This window comes from Aulonocara stuartgranti, assembly GCF_965226115.1.
Source record: "Aulonocara stuartgranti genome assembly, chromosome: 14".
Taxonomy (NCBI): Eukaryota; Metazoa; Chordata; class Actinopteri; order Cichliformes; family Cichlidae; genus Aulonocara; species Aulonocara stuartgranti.
Window position 1 is genome coordinate 23,790,140 of NC_138950.1, and position 20,480 is coordinate 23,810,619.

Here is a 20,480-nt window from a genome sequence, read left to right on the forward strand (position 1 = left end):
TGTTGAACATCCTTGCAACTGCTGTCCTCAGCACAGCATCCTGTCTTTTTCATGATTAGTACTAAAGTTCAGCTTCCTACCGCAAGTTTTATGTGTTTTGCTACTGCTTCTTACTTTCTATCTTTGAGTCACAGCTCTGCCCTCCTGTGTGGTCATTGCTGTTGCTTCTATTGTATCACTTTTGACTGCAAGTCAACAAACTCCAGAAAACCCTGTTTATTATAGCAGGTACTTTCCACAGATATTCAGAAATAACCATAGTGATTCACTGTATCCAAAGAGAAACACACAGTGTAAGCAGCAGTTCCTTCAGTTCTTAGCAATACCTCCCCATTAGTAAGGCTGCCTGTGTTATTTCTGCCAGCAAACTACTTAATAGGCTTTGGCCCCCTTGGCTATACAACCATGGGAGAAATAACTTGGAAGTCATAAGGCTGGTCAAGTGAAATTTAGGAGTTCTTGCAGACAGTTTTTTGGAGCAGCTGGAGCAAACTGTAAAGGCCAGCCCAGCTACAAATCTAAGCATTTTAAACAGGTAAATATGTTACCTTTGATGAAATACACAGTACTGAGATTGAAAGATGATTCAAACATGCTTGAATGCCATTATATTTACTTTTTGGTATTGTTTGAAATTACATTGTAAACAACTGTTAGTATAACAACTGTGTCATTTAGTGTAGATAAAGATATAACTAGCAGCTGCCTGATTTTGAGCTTCCTCCCAATGACCCTTGACCCTGAAGGCTATTGACTTTGTGATCCTGCTCCTGCTGGGCACAGCTTGATTTACAGCGCAGTAGTTACTTGGTCTTTGAATGTAATCCTGGGTCAGACTGAGCTAATAAATCTGAAGTGTGCAACTTTTGTTGGTATTTTTGTAATCGTTTCCATAAAGATTACATTTTTTAATCACAATTTCTTAATTTCATAGCCTCTTTATTTGACTGTTACGGCATTTAAATATCCTGCCTGCAACACATAACACTGGGTTTATACTTCGGAACATGTTACAATGAGTTACATGTCTGTGTTAAAATGAAACTACAGGTGGTTAAGTGTGGAGGTTTGAAAGTTTACATGAGACTTAATAAACGTATGTATAATTCTGCAATGCAAAGCATTTGGAGACAAGAAAATGCCAATCAAAAGTAGTAAGCATTGTGGAAAAGGAGAATTCATATCTCTGCTGACTTCTTGCTCTACAGAAGTGTATAATCAGACCAATTACCAATGATTTTTTTTAACAGAGCCTTTATATTGCTGTCAATCTCTCCTTAGTTTGAATGACAAAAAAGTCACTTCCAATTACCTTTGCCCATGCCAGGCATTTCACAGATGAATGCCGAAAGAAAGAGAGGCTGATGATGGCGGAAGAATAGATTAAAAAAGAAAAAATGGCTAAGGGTAAGCTGAGGAAGCGTGAAAGGAAAGGTGTACACTTTGAATTCAATTTAAACCAGTTCCCACAGAAACCTCCCTTTGCATTTCAAAAAACAAAGCAGGTTGATCAAGTGAAGATGTGTAATTTTCATGCTTTATTTGGGCTTTGCACACATGATTTGCACAAATAGAATCTTTTCCATCTCGGAGGTCCCTTTACCGAGGGGAAGGCAGAATCTGAACCAAAAATTGAAACATTTCTTAAAGGTTGCCAAGCAATACATAGTCACCATGCTCCAATGTAGCATTTCTTGTGCTTTATTTCCTGTTGAAAAGGTTTGATAACATCAGTGTTTAGTGGATTTTTACAAATGTATTTACTTCCTAATTGATGGTTTTCATGAGGGTCTTTTATCTATTCTTTATCCAGCTTTTTTTCGTAGCTTCCTTTAACCCTTGTATGGTGTTCGGGTCTGTGAGACCCGTTTTCACTTTTATTCAAAAGAAAAATGAAACAATTAATTATTTTTTCAACCTGAAATTCATTGGCTTTGGCTTATTTTCTGTGAAGAACATAAATCCGAACTAATTTTCAATGACCTCATACGGTACCTCCCCCCACGCATTTACATTACATACAAGGTGTTCGGGTCCACTGGACCCAGGTCTAATAAAAGTGTTGAAAGTGAAGGTCCTGTGTTCCCACACTCTGTCTTCCTCCTTTCTGGTGCTGCTGATAGTGTTTTCTTCCCCTCCTGCTCCCGCGCAAAGTTGCAACATTGTTGTCTGCTCTTACATTCCCACACATTTTACCCTCTTTCTTGAGGGATCCAAATTTTATTTTCTCATTCCCTGTCCCTCCTGCTAATTAGGGGCATAATACTATAAATAAGACTTTGCCAGTGTGGTTCTTTATCACAACTGATCAAGATGGCAAAAGATTATCTGCTGCGAGGGCCATCCAATTGATTTTGGAAGAGAGAGGGGCTTCGGATGATGATGTTGACAAAGAGGTTTCAGAATATTTCACATTTCTGAAAATTCAGAGTCTGACAGTGACTTTGAAGAAGAGGATGAGGTTGAGCACCATTTAGTAACAAAACGAAGACGAGTACCGCATCTGCAGCCAGCTCCAGGACCAGAACAAGCCCACCAGTCAGCAAGTGAAGAAATATGGATGTCAATAACTGGTGAAACTGAATGGTCTTCTTGCCCAAGAAATGCAGAGCTGTTACTGTGATAAGCCAGGGCCAACACGGCTGACAGTTACTCATGTGCAGGACATCAAGTCTTCATTTGAGCTTTTCATCCCAGATTCCATCCAGAAAATTATTCTGGATTGCAGTAATCTAGAAGGAAGGTGTGTTTTTGGAGAGAGGTGGAAGGAGATGGACCAAATTCATCTAAGAACTCCAAAGGCCTACTTTGGGGTTCTTATCCTTGCAGGAGTTTTCAGGTCCAAAGGGGAATCGACAGAATCCCTGTGGGATGAAGAAACCGGCAAGAACCTTTCCGTGCATCAATGTCTCTGGAAAACTTCCACAAAATTTCCAGGATTATCCGTTTTGATAACCGAGACGACAGACCAGCTCGACGGCAGAGAGACAAGCTAGCTGCCATCAGGACAGTGTGGGATAAGTGTGTGCACCACCTCCCCCTGTTTTACAACCCTGTGCCTAATGTCACCATTGATGAGCAGCTGATCCCATTTAGTTGTGAAACATATTGCTTCACGTGTAAATGTGTTGTGTCTTTCCACTCACGCCACTTGATTATAACTGATTTTTTTTTTTAACATTTTATAAAAAAAAAACAAACGAGAAGCACATGAATTCATAAATGTGATCTAACAAAGGTAAAGGGAAAAAATTAACCATGTTTGCTGTTCATATGGTTTGTAATCGGGATGAAGTGAACATCTGTTGAGTAATTTAACATAAAATTGTTTGATAGTGTTAATTTCGAAAGCCAAAACTCTAGCGGGTCCACCAGACCCATGAACACTGGCTGAGTAACAAAAATATGAACACCACACAAGGGTTAAAAGGAGGTAAAGGGGATTGACAGCTGATTAGAAGCAATTATTGGTTTAGCACTCAGCTGCTCATTTGATGGTAAGCTGTAAATAATCAGTGAAAGCATTTCTGTTTAAATGAGATATTTTGAGGTTGTCTTTAAAAACATGGTCAGTGTAAATACACCAAAGTGATATGTAAAGAATAACGGAGAAATCAAGTTTCACAGCACCTGCTGATCTGCAGTTTGTAGTGAGAAATGGCATATGACGTGTTTCATGAGATGTCTCAGGCTCTGTTTTGGCTTACCTTCTGGACAACGGGTCTGAGAAACTGTCTCGTGTGGATGAGCCCAGCATATGATTTTTCTGAAAAGATAAATTAGATTGGCATTAAGCAAGAATGACAATGAGGGAATAATAGCATTATGATTCAAATATATTATTTACTGAGCAGCCTGAAAAGCAAAAAAAAAGTTAAAATAACTAGAGAACTGATCGATTTTAGCATACACCCTTATGCATCTACAAAAATGACTGAAGCACACTGTTTAACCTTTGGCTCTTGAGAGTTTAGAGCTTTGTGTGAAAGGACAGAAACACCCAAGAATTGTGTGAAAGCAAGTATATACAACATGTGTCAAATATCTGTGCTCTGATAGAACAGTTAAATATATGTTTTTTTTTAAGTATCAGTGTTATAACAGCACTAAACAGAGGAAGAGTGCAAGCACTAAAAAGCTACAAGTAAGTATTACATAGGAAGAGGACTCCTAATCAGGTATGTATATGGATCATCACAGCATTATGTTGATACACTCAGCTATAATTTGGTCAACAGAAAATATATTAACCTCCTAAGACCCGACCTCTTTCATGGCATGCATTTTTAATTTCTCTTTGCTATTTGGGCTGATTGGGACCTGATGAATTTAAAAACAAAGAATTATCTTTTTTTTTTAACCTGATTTTTTTTTTCTGAGAAAATGAAAACCACGTATGCGGACATTCGTTTTAAATTTCGATAGAACAATATATAATTTCCTCATAAGTGGATATCAGGCCCTTGCAGAGCAAAATTTAGTATTTTGGTCTAGACAACCGAAAATGTGACGTCCACATATGTGGACGCCAGGTCCTAGTTAATGAATTTAAAAGAAAATGAAGTTAATGAGAACATTAAAGATTCCACTAAATTCCTTCCTGATGTTATACTGTATAGCATCAATCTCAGCTATACTTTGTAATTTATGGCAGTTAGCAATTTTAGCATGCTAGCATGCTAAACTAAGATTGTGAATATGGTAAAAACAACGACAACAAAAAACCCCCACCCTCTTTGTTTGCATTGCTACTGTAACCATGTTCTACAAAGCATGCTCAAAACACCACTGTGCCAAGTAGTCTCGGAGAGCCATTACTGTAGATGTTTGGTCTGCGATGCTTTATGTAATTATAATAATAGAGACATTTAGCAACTTGGATCTTCGCTGAACCGAAAAAAGCAACTTTCCCGGGCCGATAATGTCTAAGCTAAATTATTTCTATCTTGCCAAAGCAGACTGTCTGATCGTGTTCCAGTAAAACAATTATAAAATCTCTATAACTCAGTTGGAGTAAATGCATCATGTCGATTTAGAAGACGTTTTAGGAGAACTTTTAGGAGTAGACAAAGTCCCATGATTCTCCTCTCGACTTCCAAGCTTTATTTTTAGTTGTGTCGCCAAAAGTCAGCAAATACCTGCAAAATCATCCATCCATTCTCTTCCACTTGTCTTTATCAGGGTCATGGTGACAGTTTAAAATATGTGTGAAAGTTTAAAATGAAACGTAATTTCAACATTAAAGTCTAAACAAATATAAGGAAAACAATGACTAACTCCCTTGTTTTCAGGTGTACAGTAAGTGACATCAGTTATAAATATACGTGACTATTTCTCCTTTAACTGTAACCAAAGAACATTAGTCATTTTTAATGAACTACAAATACCCTTGAAACCCACGGTCAGCAACATCTTGCCTGTATATACATGGACATGCTAAAAAACTCTCTGTGGTTGCTATATAATCATGTGTTTACTGCAAGTCTGCAAAAATAGTCTTATTTTTTTTAACAATAATACTGGTGGTGTGCTCACATCCTCCCCTTTCTCACAGTGTGTGAGAGTCATATGACAATGTGCCAAAAAGCTCTTGTTCAGATAACCACAAACCAATCCCCACGCCCCAACTCGCAATCACACACAGATACAGGGGGCAATCCTTGCTTACGCTGCTTCCCCCAAGGCTATGACATTGCATGTATCTCGAAAAATCCAAGAAACCTGAGTAAATAAACTGTTTTCCCAAGAATCCTTCTCTTTGACAGCGCAAGCATGACTCTCCTTGTGACTCAGAACTAATGTAAAGCAGACACTTGGCGATCTGGTGCCAACTGGTCACTCTTTCACTGAGACAATGAAAGTCAAAGATAGCATAAAGCTGTGGAGAGTGTGGAGGGGGAGTTTTTCACATGGCGTGGAGGGGAAAGCCACGCCTCAGGTCACAGAGTTTCCCATACAAGGATTTGCTCCCTCACATATGGACTGTGAATCAGTGCCCCTCTCTCAGCTGAGAGAGGGGGTCTGTATGTGAACATATAGCAATCATGACGTCTGATTCCTAATTATCTGCACAAATAATAATAATAATAATAATAATAATAAAAAAAGCCCTTTCCCCTTCTTGATTTGATCTACTCTCATAAACACATTGTGACACAGAAGGTGCAAGCTGTGGAAAAATATTCCCATTCCTATGGCAAGAATTTCTTGTGAAAACATGCAAAAGCCTTAAAATTATAATGCTTTCAAAGCCTAGATGAAGGTCAATGATCTCTTTTTTTCTTTCCTCATGTTTTGGCGTTCTTATCCTCTCTGCTGATGCAAAGTCGATTTATCCGTCATTGTGTGAGCATTTGCGTGTGTTTGGCTTGTTATAGCATTTGACACTGCACAGACGCTCCTGCTCTTTGTCAGCATTACAAGGGAACAAGCCCGAGATTACTCACCGAGCCACCATGCAGGCCCTCACGTTTGCCATGGAGGTTGTGTAACTTTCAAATGTTAGCCACGCAGCTGGAGAAGAGTCATTACACTTGAAGCGGTTGTTAACAGTAATGATTATAGCAGTGGCTTGTTACAAAAGCGGTAAGAAGGCAAGAAACGATATGGGTTTCAAAAACTGCAGGTCCGGCCCGGGAAAACAACTCTGAAGCCAAACAGATGCAGAGTGTATGGAGAGCTTTTTAAGTGGTAACACAAAATCACGAGTCACTGATGCAATGCAGCCTTACTCATTCCCACTGCAACTTGTGTGGCAGTTTGTGTTTGGTCTGAGCCACGGTGAAACAACATGGTAAAGAAAACAATCATGAAGTGAGCCTTCTGTAACGAGCACAGCCTGGCCTGCTTGATGCTGCAGCTGAGAGGGCTCCAGTGATAGGTTTTAAGCCCGGGACGTCTGCCTGAGCACACTCAGTGGGACACCCTCCCCGGCTTTTCCCACATCATTGGGGGCCGGGGAGGTGGGGGGTGGTGCGGTTGTGCTGAGGCGAGAGGTGGGCTCCTTGCTCTGCAGCAATCTTTTCGGGCTGTGGCTGGGAAACGCTACGGCCCACTGTTCTCACCATGTCCCCCTGTAGCAACTAACCCAGGAGAGAGTGAACAAGAGGGGGGGGGGGGCGGGCGGGAGCGGAGTTAGAGATGACAAGTGACACTGCTCGTGATTTTGGGGTAAATGTTTATTGAGAACTTGGAGGGATATTTGCTCAATTGGATTAACGTCAATGTCTCTCTGTCGCAGACGTTTTTGTGTACGTCTGTTTCCAAGCCGAAGTGAATGACTCACCAGACAACTGCATAATATTATCAACTCAGCGTGCCTACGCAACATGTGAGCCTGCTGCTTACATTTTAGCATGTATTCAGTGTCCAGACAGAAGTGTTGCTTGATTCACTGCATAGCATTTGATTAGTTTGACTTGAGCCTATTTGGCATGAGAGCATTGCGTTCATTGTTTTGTTTTGCCAGGTATACATCAGTTTATCTGCTCGTCCATAACCCTGGCTGAATTAGTGCCTGCATTTATTGATCAGTTTTATTCAATTGAATTCAGTTTTATTTATGTAGGGCCAAATCCCAACAACAGACGCATCAAGGCACTTTATGTTGTAATGACAAAATGTATATAATAATAATATATAATAACAGAAAACCCTGACCCGTATAAGCAAGCACTTGGCGAAAGCGGTAAAGAAAAACTCAGTTTGAACAGGCTCAGAGAGAGGCAGCCATCTGTTGCGATTGGTTGGAGGTGAGGGGAGGGAGACAGGACAAAAGTTAGATTTGCACTCATCTGTAACTATTACATGCTGAAATATGAGCATTAAATCACTCCCAAATTACTCTTATTCTATTTATTTTTATTTCTAAATGGCTTTTTAATGATAAATATGCAAACACTGATCCCTATTGTGATCAGTGGGAAGCTACAAAATCAAAATTTGCCCAGATCTAATTACAGTTTTACAGAGTACAGTAACAAAGAAACTAAAACAAAAACCCTGTGTAGAAGCTTTAATCCACTTCGCATGTCTTTATAGTTTGTTAGGAAAATGGGAAATAGGTGGAGCAATTTATTGAAGTACAAAGTGCAAGAAACAGAGTTTGCATAATGCTATTGCTAAAGAAACCAGTATTGGCTCAAGATTTTTGCACGTCACTGTACTTTTGTCTTATTTGTCATATAGTATGACATAAGTCAGATTGCGTGCTAACTATGAGACAAACAAGCAAGACAGAAAAAACAAACAAAACAAAACATACCTTCTGTTCGACAAGCTATGATTTAAAGTTCACCTTTCACTCATAAACTTGTCAGCTGTATGTCAGCAGAGTGCAGTGAATGGAAACAGTGGTTTTAGGCAACTGCGGCAGTCAGTTTGTGAGTGGGCATGAGCATTAAGTTCAGCTTGATTTGGAAAAATATCTATTGAGGATCATGACAAAATGTAAATTTTACTGCTCGTGACTTTTAAAAGCCTGAGGTGATATCCTGAGTGAATCTTCGTGGTTTACAATGTGACTGAGTGTTAAAAAATGAAGTTCAGTATGCTGCATAAAATCCTTGAGAAGACTGACACACAGGAGTGCCATCTTGCTCACCCTTGAAGTAATGAAGTAGAAATCGATGTGTTTACCTAAAGCCGCTACGGCACTTTCAGTTTCTGCAAACGTGGTCATACCTCCCATGTTGCGAATGAGAACGAGTGGGCGGCAGTGGCAGCACAGATAAGGACTGGTAAGCAGGAGGAGGAGGTGGGGTAGAAGGGTGGAGGGGGCTGTGTTTTGGGGTCATTGACCAAGCAACCATTAGCAACTTGCTATACAAGTTGTAAACACAATGTATTTGCAGTGGAGAGGTCACACATGCATATCAGCATGAACATGTACCTCTATTTATAGACACACACAAACACACGCAAAGTCGCAAACGCACACACAGCAATGACCAAGAGGATATATTCTGCTGATTGCACAAACTCTACTTTTTATTTAGTTAGAACTGCTGTCTCTCCCTCCCTCTCTCTCTCTCCGTGTTCGACACACGCACACACTTTCTCACTAAAAGAAGCACATACAGGAAGTCATATGACTTTTTTTTTCTGCACCCGCAAAGATGAACGCCTTTAACCAGCTCGAGCTAAAATATGAGCATTGTGACGGCCCTGCACCACAAAGCTCTCCAAACAACCATTTCTAAGAAAAAAGAAAAAAAACAAAACATTTTAATTAAAATTCTGTGGCAGTGTAGTGTGACATAATAAGTAGAAGTATTAATATAGTTCCTCAAACTTTCAGATGTCATTAAAAAAACAAAAAATAAAACCTGTTTTGACAGCGACTCACTACCTCTGTCTACCTCCAGAACCTCAAAGCCAATACATTTTCATCAGGACAGAGCTCACAGAAATGACGTTTATACTATAACCTCTACCAAACAGCTTCTGGTAAGATAGTCAAGCCAAGCATCCAAAATGTCAACAGAATTTAGAATTACTTATCACTCTGACAAGACCTCACTAAATGAATGAACGTGGTAACATTGTTGCTTAATGCTGGAAACTAGGCGATCTTGCCAATATAAGTGAAGTTGCCATAAAATTCATATGCAAACTTGCATGCAGGTACGTTACTATATGTAACTAGCGAGTGAGGGAAAAAAGACAGATCAGCATTGTTCGAAAGGAAACTCCCAAACCGCTCGGGGTTTTCTCACATTGCTGCATTTTTCATACCTTGTTAAACATATTTAGAACAACGTTTACATGAAGAAATCTGCACAATGTGCATTCGTCACAGTGCAGAAGTTAATGTTTACAAAAGAGTGATGAATAATAATCGCAGTGTTGACAGTGGTTGTAAAAATAGGGCTTTCGGGTTGGAAAGAGTGTAAACGCTTGTGCGGCTGGGACTCGGGGCTGTGCGAGCAATGGCAATTTCTAAAATATAAAGTTTCTTTTTCATCATGAGTAGATGTCATCGGCAGGCTTTGTCAGAAATGAATGTCTGTGTTAGTGCTGATAAAGAACTGTGCAACTGGAAATACAGCACACGAAAGACAAATGTGTTGTACTAATGCTCCTGCTATTCTGAGTATATCTTGAAAGATATCTATCAGCTTTTTACAAATTATATTTGACTAGGATCTTTGTTAAAGCTCTTTGGCCATCTACCAAATCACATACGTTTATAAATGTATCTTAGTACTTATTACTCTTAAACCGTATGCAGGAAATTCAGATTCATGGCAAATTCTAAGCGTACAACTGCTGCAGAAATAAGAATGAATTCCAGGGGTGTACATCTAGAGGCAGTTTATAAATGATTGTATTACACTGAAGCCAGGAAGGTATTAATGCACAGCATCTGTGCAAGTCAAGGGGTAAATCTATGTATTTCTGACCCAAGTTGTGTTTTTTATTTACCTATGAATGAATAAAGAGCTGATTTATCAAGTCACCTCTTGTGTTCTACGCTCTTTCATTCCCCTCCTCTCCTGTGGAGAATTAATCACTCGTCTGACACATCCACCAAAGCAGACAGGGAGGTAGACAGAGTGAGGGAGATAGTAAGAATGACGATGATGTGTGTGTGTTTGTGTGTGTGTGTGTGTGTGGGGGGGGATAAGGGTGGCATGAGTCAAATTGAAAGCATATCCTTTCAACATGTTCTACCTGAGCATTTCATCTGTAAAAAGAGGCCTGGGGGTAGTGCTAGTGGTGTCACACCGGTGGTTCAAAGGCCCAGCTCAATTCAGTGATGAAAAAATCAAGGAACCTAAACCTAAACTCCTCAGAAACCTAAACAACTTCAACAGCTGCCAAGACTCAGAAGTATCGCAAAACCTGATTCCCAGCACCTGCAACCCTTCAGACGGCTCTCATTAAAATTAAAAGAAGCGCATGGGTCAACACCAAGGACATACTCCTCCCCCTTTTAAGAAGAAGGACTTGTGAACCTATGGCCCTCACCTTGTTTCTATATATATCTGTGTCCAGGTGGGACTGGATGTAGATGTGGCACCTGATCACCTTTTTCTTTCTCTTTCTTTTTCTCTACGTGTATGTGTGGTGTGTGTGTGTGTGTGTGTGTGTGTGTGTGTGTGTGTGTGTGTGTGTGTGTGTGTGCGTATTTGCTTTGAGCAAGAGTTTCCGTGCTCAAGCCTAACCCTTTCAGTGCCTGCTTATGCCTGATTCCCTGGAAACTCGATGAGGCTGAGCTGGAAATTCAATCAAACAGTGAAAAAACAGCTGCATGCGTGCATCTGAAGAGTGTGAGCCCTGTAATGATTTGGAAATCATATAACCAAACAACAACTGTAATTTCTTGATCCTTTTTTTTTTCCTTGCAATGTGCACAAGATGTTAGCTGCTAACATTGCTTGTTTGGAATGGGAGCTCCCCAATCCATCTTGCAGATCACCTGCTCTTTATGACTGACAACAGAGGTAACTGTGGCATTAAAATAGCTTGGGGGTGGAGGTTTATATTTTTGTACGAAAACAGAATATGATACAATCCTATACCAAAAAAAAAAGAAAAGAAAAAGAAACTGCTCAGTGATGATATTGCAGCTTGACCACATTATAGGCCCATTCATTTTAAGTGCTAGGGCAACAGGGGGTCATGTCTTATGAACCACTGGCAGGGTAGAATACCCCAGGCCCAGTGGGTTAACCTAACAGGAAACCTGGAGGATACACCCTATTAGGCCTCTACTTCCTGCTACTTTCAGGCATGTACAATTTATGAGCCGAGAGGTACAGTGCACCACTGCAGATCTGATGGATTTCCTCTCCAAAAGAACTGAGCCAGAGCATTCTATAAAAGAAAAATGATAAAACAAAACAGTCCAAAAAAAAAAAGAGCCAGATAAGGTGAATAAAAGAACCATCTGCTGGGCACTCTGCAAAGCTTTGTGCCAAACAGTCTGGAAAGAATCACACATCTTGGCAGTACACTCTATAAATAAACTCTGATCCTTATAATTCAAATGAAATGTAGGAGGATATTAAATAGATCCTCTTGCCTCAAAGCCTCTTGCATATTAGTGCCAGTGGTTTTAATACAGCAAGAATCAAGAATAGGTGCTTATTAGAAATAACTCAAAACTAATAACAAAGATGGCTTTAGACCAGCTGCAGTCTTATATTGTGTCTCAGATCTATTTCGCAACAAACTGATACATGTTCATACTTCTCCATTTATTGAAGAGAGTTTCTTTTCTGTGAAAATGCTTTCAAATGAATAAGCAGGAAAATGACATAACTTCAGCATCATAGTGATGCAGGAATAGAAAGCCACAAACACAGCAGAGGAGTGAAAGACATAGGACCCAGTGGATTTCTACAGTAGGTGTTTTTGTGCGCTAGAATGATTACCTACCAATGTTGTATGGCTGCAAAAGGGCAATGAACACCCCCCATTCCTCGCCCCAAGTGTTCCTCTTAACACACATGCCTCTGTTAAAGTTCACATCTTAAAGTTTTTGCAGTTTGCTTTGGGGTTTAAAAAATCTGCATAAACTACCGTGTGTACGGTCCTGGGGTTTTTTTTTGTGTGTGTGGGTGACATACATTTGCCAAACCATCAAACAGTGTCTCCTGTAATCTGTCTGAAGCTTTCAGACACTTCACTTTCATGACGAAACATGTGCGTCTTCTCCCCCACCTTGTCGTATAGCACCTCGAACAACAGAGACGTTGTGCTGTGGTAGATTTTCTTTTTTTGTAAATCACAGAAATCGAGTGCATGCTGTTCTGAAGGCAGATGAAGTACTACTGCTATTAGTGCTACTGCTGCTAAAAATAACAATTATATTAATAATGAAAAATTAGGAAAAATAATTCATCAAAAAAACAATGGAAAAATCGAACTTCTAGGAATGGAAATAGAGAACCAGTTCTTGTAAAGAAGTGGTTGGTTGCCAGTTGTTCAGTTCCTTGCAGTGTTAGTCAATTCCAGTTATGAGTTCCACTAATGTCAGGATGCATTTACATGATGACGTGGTCCGTATTTTGGTTCAGAACATATCCAACATGGAGCTGAGGCAGAAGTGCTCTAAAGCATAGTTCTATTTCACAAGCAAAGACAGCGTGACGAATGAAAACATGGACAAACATTTCTCCCCAAAGCATGTAAGTAATTTGCACGAATGTAATGTCTTTGATACACTGCCTAGCGATGTTGGTGACTCTCAAAGTGGAACTTAGAACACAACATCCTCTGTCTTTAGCCTTTAACTGAAAGAATAGGAGAAGGCCGGTTATCCTCGGCAGTCTATGTGAATAAAGCTCAGTGGCTGTAAGAAGAACGTGGTTCTAACAGTGATCTCAATTTTAGCTTTTACAGTTTGAGCTTGGCATGAAGACGCAATAACAAAAATCCACTGACGGGGGGAGGATGGTCTGCAGGTGATCTACTAACAAAGGACTCATTTATATACAATGACATCACAAACCTTTTGGACATGATGCTATAATCACCCCCTACACACTGAGGTAGTACTCAGCTGTAACGGAAACCGAGTCAAGTCGAGTCAACTATTCTTATTTTTTCATGCCAGTTCTAATCAAATGCAAAATGTTTGTAGATACTTTACATTAAACATGTAATGCAAAACAAATCAATTTGTACTACACTTTTTTCTCTAACCCTAAGTGATATCTAAGTGATATCGATAATGAAATCAGAGTTGCAAACTTCTTATCAGTTTCCATCCATACTAACTTTATTACAGCCTGCCACTTCTGTATTGGTATCACCATCAGTAGACAAGCAGAATCAGGATAAATGGACAAGAATAAACGGCTAAAAGAGACATGAGAGGAAGGATAGCAGGAATGAGGTTACGTTGAGTTCGAAGGGGATTTAAGAGGGAGGATGGCTGGTTGGACAGTTGTGTAAAGAAGTATATCAGGAATAGGAGGATGAGACAGGAGATAGGCAAGCAGTCTCCATGGCTGTCAGAGATGATAGACCAACTCGGCATCTCGTAAGAGCCTGTCTCTGACTTTTATCAAGGTGCAGTAAAACACTGATCTCTGCATGGCTTAGATACAAACACGGTATTTCGCTTTTTCTTTCCCTTCTGCAAATGAAGTGGTAGAATATAGCTAGGCCCCAGTCCACGGGGATGCCTTTAAACATTAACCATAAGTAGTGAGTAGAGAGTGCAGGTAAAACAAAAAAATTACTAAAAACTTAATGATAACTTTACCATTGTCCAGCAAACGCGGCTGTTTGAAAAAAAAATTATCATTATAATTATCAAAATAAAAGGATCATGGCAGCACAGCCTGATAGACAGATGAGGCTTTCTCCTGGCAACACTTCCACTATCTTTAAGAATATTTTTTTCTCACTGTGGAATAATGGACTTCAACTTTTTTACAAATGGCCTTATAACCCTTCTCAAGTTGAAAGGCAGCCTAGGCTTATTTATAAATAACTCAGGGTGGATTCACATGATCCAACCCTAACTATACATTTGATCAATTAAAATCCTATGCAGTTTAATTTTATTTATATAGCACTAAATCACAAAAAGGTACTTTATATTATAAGCTAAAGACCCTACAATAAAACAGAGAAAATCCCAACAATCAGAAGACTCCCTATGGCCCTATATTCGGTTTAACCTTGCCACTTGTTATTTTTATGAGCTTTTCTTTTTTGTTTAAATTCTTCTTCAGAATAAATTCTTCTTCAGAAGAATTTCTAGAAGAAGTCAGAAGTCAACATATAGTAAAGTTAAAGTGCAAAGGTTAAAGCTGGTCATGGTCACTGGTCACTGTATGTGAAATTAAAGATTTTATTATCCCATCTAATATCTATTTTGATATTACAAATAACTTGATGCCATCACAGTATTGCAGTTTTTTACCGAATCGTCAATTTTGCTGTTTGTTTTCGAACATGCTAATAATCTGCAAAGGGAACATGCATCAGGGGCGGGAGGCATGAGAACTGAAACGTAGACATGCAGAACTTGTCAGCTCTATAAATGTTGTTTTAGCTTTGTTTCCGTGTACACTAGAATACTTACATACATTCCAAAGTCAATCCTACTTCACACTGTTGTATTAAGATATTTTTGTTGTTTTTGTTTCATTTGTTGTTAACTGAATCTCCATTAACAAGGTTGTGTACGTGTCTAAGCTCTGAAGTGTTTGTCAAATATCACATCAGATATTAAACTAATGATGAAGTCATTTTCCATATCGAAGTCTAAATTAGCACGACTCCCATTGGCTGTCTTCCAAACTGTATCTTAAGCAAACAAAGGACACCATTATTTAATGAAATAAGCAGTGATTGTTGTCACGTAGGCCTCAGTGACTTAACTTCAGTTGTCTGATTCAGTTAGCTGCACCTTGATACAATACAAATACAAGTCCTCTGAATAAGAAGATAATCAGCAAAAAAAAAAGAAAAGAAAAGAAAATCCTCCCATTTGCCCTATATGAAGGCCAAAGCACTTGCCCTGTATCAAAAATAACTTGCCTCTCCCACTAACAGATGATGACATTTGGAGCATGATTTAGCCTTGTCGCCAAGTTAGTATCAATGTGGGGCCTTAGGTAAACACATTTGATAGGACCCAAAGGTCTCGCACCAGTATTAGGCTGAGAGGACAGGCAAGTGTGCAGGCCCTTGGCCCTACTAAGAATCAGCAGAAGCCAAGCAGGAAACATCTGGAAGACCCAGTGCAAACAGATGTCGGAATGAGATAAGAGCCCATGACTTAGAGTTCAGCCTCCCATCTCTGTATGATGAGGCTTTGTAATATCCAGGTGGGCTGTAGCAGTGACTCCAACAGCTCAAAGGTCCAAATAATCAAACTGCAGGGTTTTTTTCTTTCTTTCTTTTTTCTCACACTAGCATCTGGTCGGGCTGTGAATGTTGTCAGTAACTTGTGTTCCATTGTTCTTATAGTCTCATTTTGATCCATTGTCAGCCAGACTCTCATGAGACTCCCTTTATACAATGTTTTTGCCTCCCCGGGTCACCATTTACATCATTTCCTGCTATAGTTTTAACATCGGCTGGGCAACAAAGTATGCATGAATAGTTAGCCATTGACTTGTAATGCCAACACTTGAGCTTCATTGTTGTGCTGCGGATTGTTTGATTTGAATTCTAGTGTCAACTGTATTGTTTATTTTCAATTGCTCATCTAAACACTTGAGGCCATAGTTTATGAAAAACATAAAAGTAAAAAAAAAATTGGCAAGAAACTAGCAGAACCATGCATGCGTGTGAATGTAAATTCAATTTGAAAGTGTATCATTGTGCTCCAGTTTTTAACCCTTTGCCTTTCCGCTATCACAAAAACATATTCGCATCCTCCTTATCACTGTTGATTACTTTGCGTGAGGAACATAAAACAGAGAGGGAAAAAATAACAGATAAATTATGAAGAAAACTATGTCATTCGCACAGATGAGTAGAAGTCACAGGGGAGGTTTGGTTCCTGTTAAACTATAAAAAGGACTCTCTTGGGACATAAGATCTGAAGTGGAACTCACAGATTGTTCTGCAATCAGAGGCGACTGCACACCACCAGCCTGGATCTTCATAAACTGATAAATAACGGGTCCTTGGTGACATGGAAAAGTTATATAAAAGTTAGTCAGGGAAAGGTTATGAATATATGATTTCAAGAAAGTACCAGGTAAAAAGTTACCAAGTATTTCTTTTAACAGTCAATCAAACATTTATAAAGTTAGAGATAAAAAGCTAATTTGTCTCAAAAGTGAAAGTCTGATTTCATGTGCTCATTTCAACAGCAGTTACAAAAACACTGGAATTGCCCATAAATGTGAAGATATGAAAATTACCTAATGACCCTTTTGTTTCTTTCAGGACTGAAATATCGACTCATATACCTGATATTTATTGTCTTATAAAGTTCTCAGACTTGTTAACATGTTCAAAAGAACTTGATATCAATCAGCATCAATAAACTCCCACCAAAAACAAAATACTGTAGTGAAAAACTGTACAATCCTTTCTATTAAGGATCAGGTTAAACTTGGCATTTTAGTGTCTTATCTGTCTTAACTCATTCAATTCAACTCAGTTTTATTTATATAGCACCAAATCACAACAATAGTTGCCTCAAGGCGCTTTACATTGTAAGGTAAAGACCTTACAATAATACAAAACATGTTACCAAATGTCTGCGTGTTCATTTCTAGCTTGTTCATTGCCAGGAGCTGGAGCTCAGTTGGTAAATTCATTAATCACTAAAGATGGCTGATGAAATCATCATGTTGAGATTCAAGGGCCCTTGAGTAAAACAACAAACCCCAAATAGTAACCAATGTGCATTAAGTCTACAGTATATGATTTCTTTTTTTTTCTTTTGGACAGAAGCATCAATAAAATGTAATGTGCTATAGCACCAATCTGCACAAACATCTGGCATTAGCGTATCACAAACAGACACAAGATGCAAGTTTCTCTGCTTCACACTGTCTCAATCACACCCTTTTACCCATGATAATTAAGAGCCAAACCACCCCGTGATGACCACTGGTACACCACACAAACAGGAAGTAGAGAAGAGGTCAGTGAATGAAAGGAGGAAGCGCTGGCAAACAGCAACAATGCAAGAGGAGGAAACCCTTCCATTATAAAAAGGAACAGACCCCTGCAGTGTGCTGTTCAGGGTCATGACTAGTGGAATGGAAGACAATAGGGGAACAAGGCCGCTGGCTGACCAGCGTAGGTGTGTTGTGTCTGTGTGGCTGAGATAGTAGAACGTCAAGGGTCAATGGAGACACGAGCAAAGCAGTGGCAAAACAACAATGAAGCGCATGATAATTCAAACCCCAGTGCTGAAGTACAGAGTTCACAACTCCTCAATCTTTTTGCTCAAGTATGTAAAGTATATGAGAAATGCAGTAAAACCCTTAACTGACCTTTGGCCAAACATTCAGTTGGCTCCGTTAATTTTTTTCATTCTGTTATGTCTCTGTGTGTATTTGTATGTATATAAAAATACATATATGTTCAACTGTATGCTATGCGTGTGACAGATGGGGAAAAAAAGACACCCTGTTTTCACATAAAGCAGACTGTTCAGCTGTTAAGCGATGGACCTCCACCCAGTTTCAATGAAGCATCATCACAGCAGCAGCCAGACACTTCCCAGAGGAAATCCTTTGCCAGGCCAGACACAACAATATAATTATTATCACAATGTACCATCTGCCTCTGTTTTTTGACAGACTGAGTCAGTATGTGTGTACATATGCATATTTACTCTATGGCTATATGAGTCATGTGAGTTTTTATTTTCTTAATTGCTAAATAGAACCGTTTAAGGTTCAAACATTCTTACTTCAGTCACTCATGTTTTCACGGTACTTTGCATGCAATACATGTTTTTTGCAGAAATGTAATTAACTCTGGGGGGGCGGGGGGCTGAGGAGACAAATGCCGCTGACAGAGGAGACAAATCATACCTGTGGGTGAAGAACAACTCTTATCTTGAGAGGCAAGTCCTCAGATAAAAAATGACAAGTGTAATTTTGACAAAAAAAGAGCACAGGGTCTTTAGGCCTGCAATGGATCACACATCAATTACTATATTTGGATAGATTTTGACAGGTTTAAATGTGGTACATAAGCAGGTAATGGTTTGGGAGATAATGGAAATTTAACTGGTCTGAACACTGCCATACTGTCAAAAAGATAAATTGCCAGGTCATGAAAGGGGCTTAAACAAAAGAGGAATATTAGTTGACAAGCATGCATATATTTAAATTATTATTAGCTTACTTTCTTTACTGCAATCCATCATTTTTAGGTGAGATTACAATGTTTATCTGACATGTGAGATTGAAACTAATCACTGCTAATGACTGAAATAATTGATTAAAAAATACTGAGCTGGTGTGTGGCAGTGAGAAGGGAGGAGGCAAACGTTGAATTATCGGTAGCGTATAAAATACCGAATTACCATTTGTGCATTCAAATGAATCCTTGAAAAGTTGTGTGTTTAATTATATGTTGACACAAACGGTGAACACCATCTTCACAACGTGAAAAAGCGGTAATACAACACCTTGGCATGCCAAGACCTAAGCACAAACTAGTCCTTACACACCAAGGAGGAGGCTGAAGTCTCCAAGGACTTGGCTAAGCCAGGGGAGTATGTAACATGGAGGGCAATGTCCAAGGCCTTTCACCTTGAAGCTGTTAACAGTCAGGCCTGTGATCCCAAGGCCTGAGTTAAAGACCCCCTTGGGTTTAGGACCGTAACCAGAGAGTTGGAATAACAGAGGGGGCAAGCACCATGCAGTGATGTGGTGGGCTCAGTCCTACTCCCTGCTCGGGGCCTGGAGAGAGGTCACAGGGTAAAACTTTTTTCTTTTTTGCTGCTTCACTCCATCTCTCCTTTTCTCACTCTTTTTGACTCTCTGAAACTTAGATCAGTTTTGCATAAGGTTAGAAAGAGGTGGCCTGCTGGGGCTGGTGGTAGGTGGACACAGTGGCTTCCTTAGTCTTAACACATTTATCACTGAAAGCCTTGAAGGTGTGGAAGGAAAAAAGCAGCAAGTGTGAAGTGCATTTTTGTGTCACCGTATATGCATTGTAACTACTTTCTTCAATTGTTACAATTATTACACACAATATGCTCAGTTTTGTGTTTTCTTCTTCAGACACAGGTGATTCAATTTTAGCTTCTGATTAAATCCCACTTTTATATTTGGCCAGCTGCACCATTTAACCTCAATATTTAATATGAAATAATCTCAAATTTTAACAGCATAAAATGTTTTCAGCTAATATATACATGTTTTTTCCATACAGGTATTTTCCTACAGAACAGATTTGATAAATAGATTTTAAAAAAGTTTTGATTTTGTTTTCATGCAGCACATCAGCAATTCTCTGGGCTCTAACAGGAATGAGGTGAACTTGTTGATTTACTCAGTTTGAGAATTTCAGACTTTGCAATTTGCTCACCAGGGGTCTCAAACTCGCCCGGGAGCCACTTATGGCCCATGTCACCCCGATATTGCCGTGGAGAATTATAATGCGATTTGGCCCCTGAGCTTAATTCTTTTGTTAGGGAGAATTTGTTTGTTGTTGAGTGCAACGTTAAAATAAGTTCTTTAAAAAGCAAAAAATGATTTAATATGAGCAGAGAGTACAAACATGTTGAGGGATTGGTTGTGTTAGTTTAGTGAGAGAGTTGTCTGTAAAGAAAACAATTTTGACTAGCAGTCAAAAACGAATGTGCACACTTATGTCTGCATTTTTGTTTTGTTAAATACGAACAAAATGACAGCAGAAGTGCTGCCACGTGTTTGGCAAGAAGGAGAGTAACAATTTGTTTAGTTGGTAGTTCAATGAAAAAGAAGGCTTCAGAAAAACAATTGTGTTCACATTTGCAGTTTATTTGAAATTTTTTTTAAAAAACCAAACAAACACTACATTTTCTTGTTTGGTGGGGGGTTGTTTTT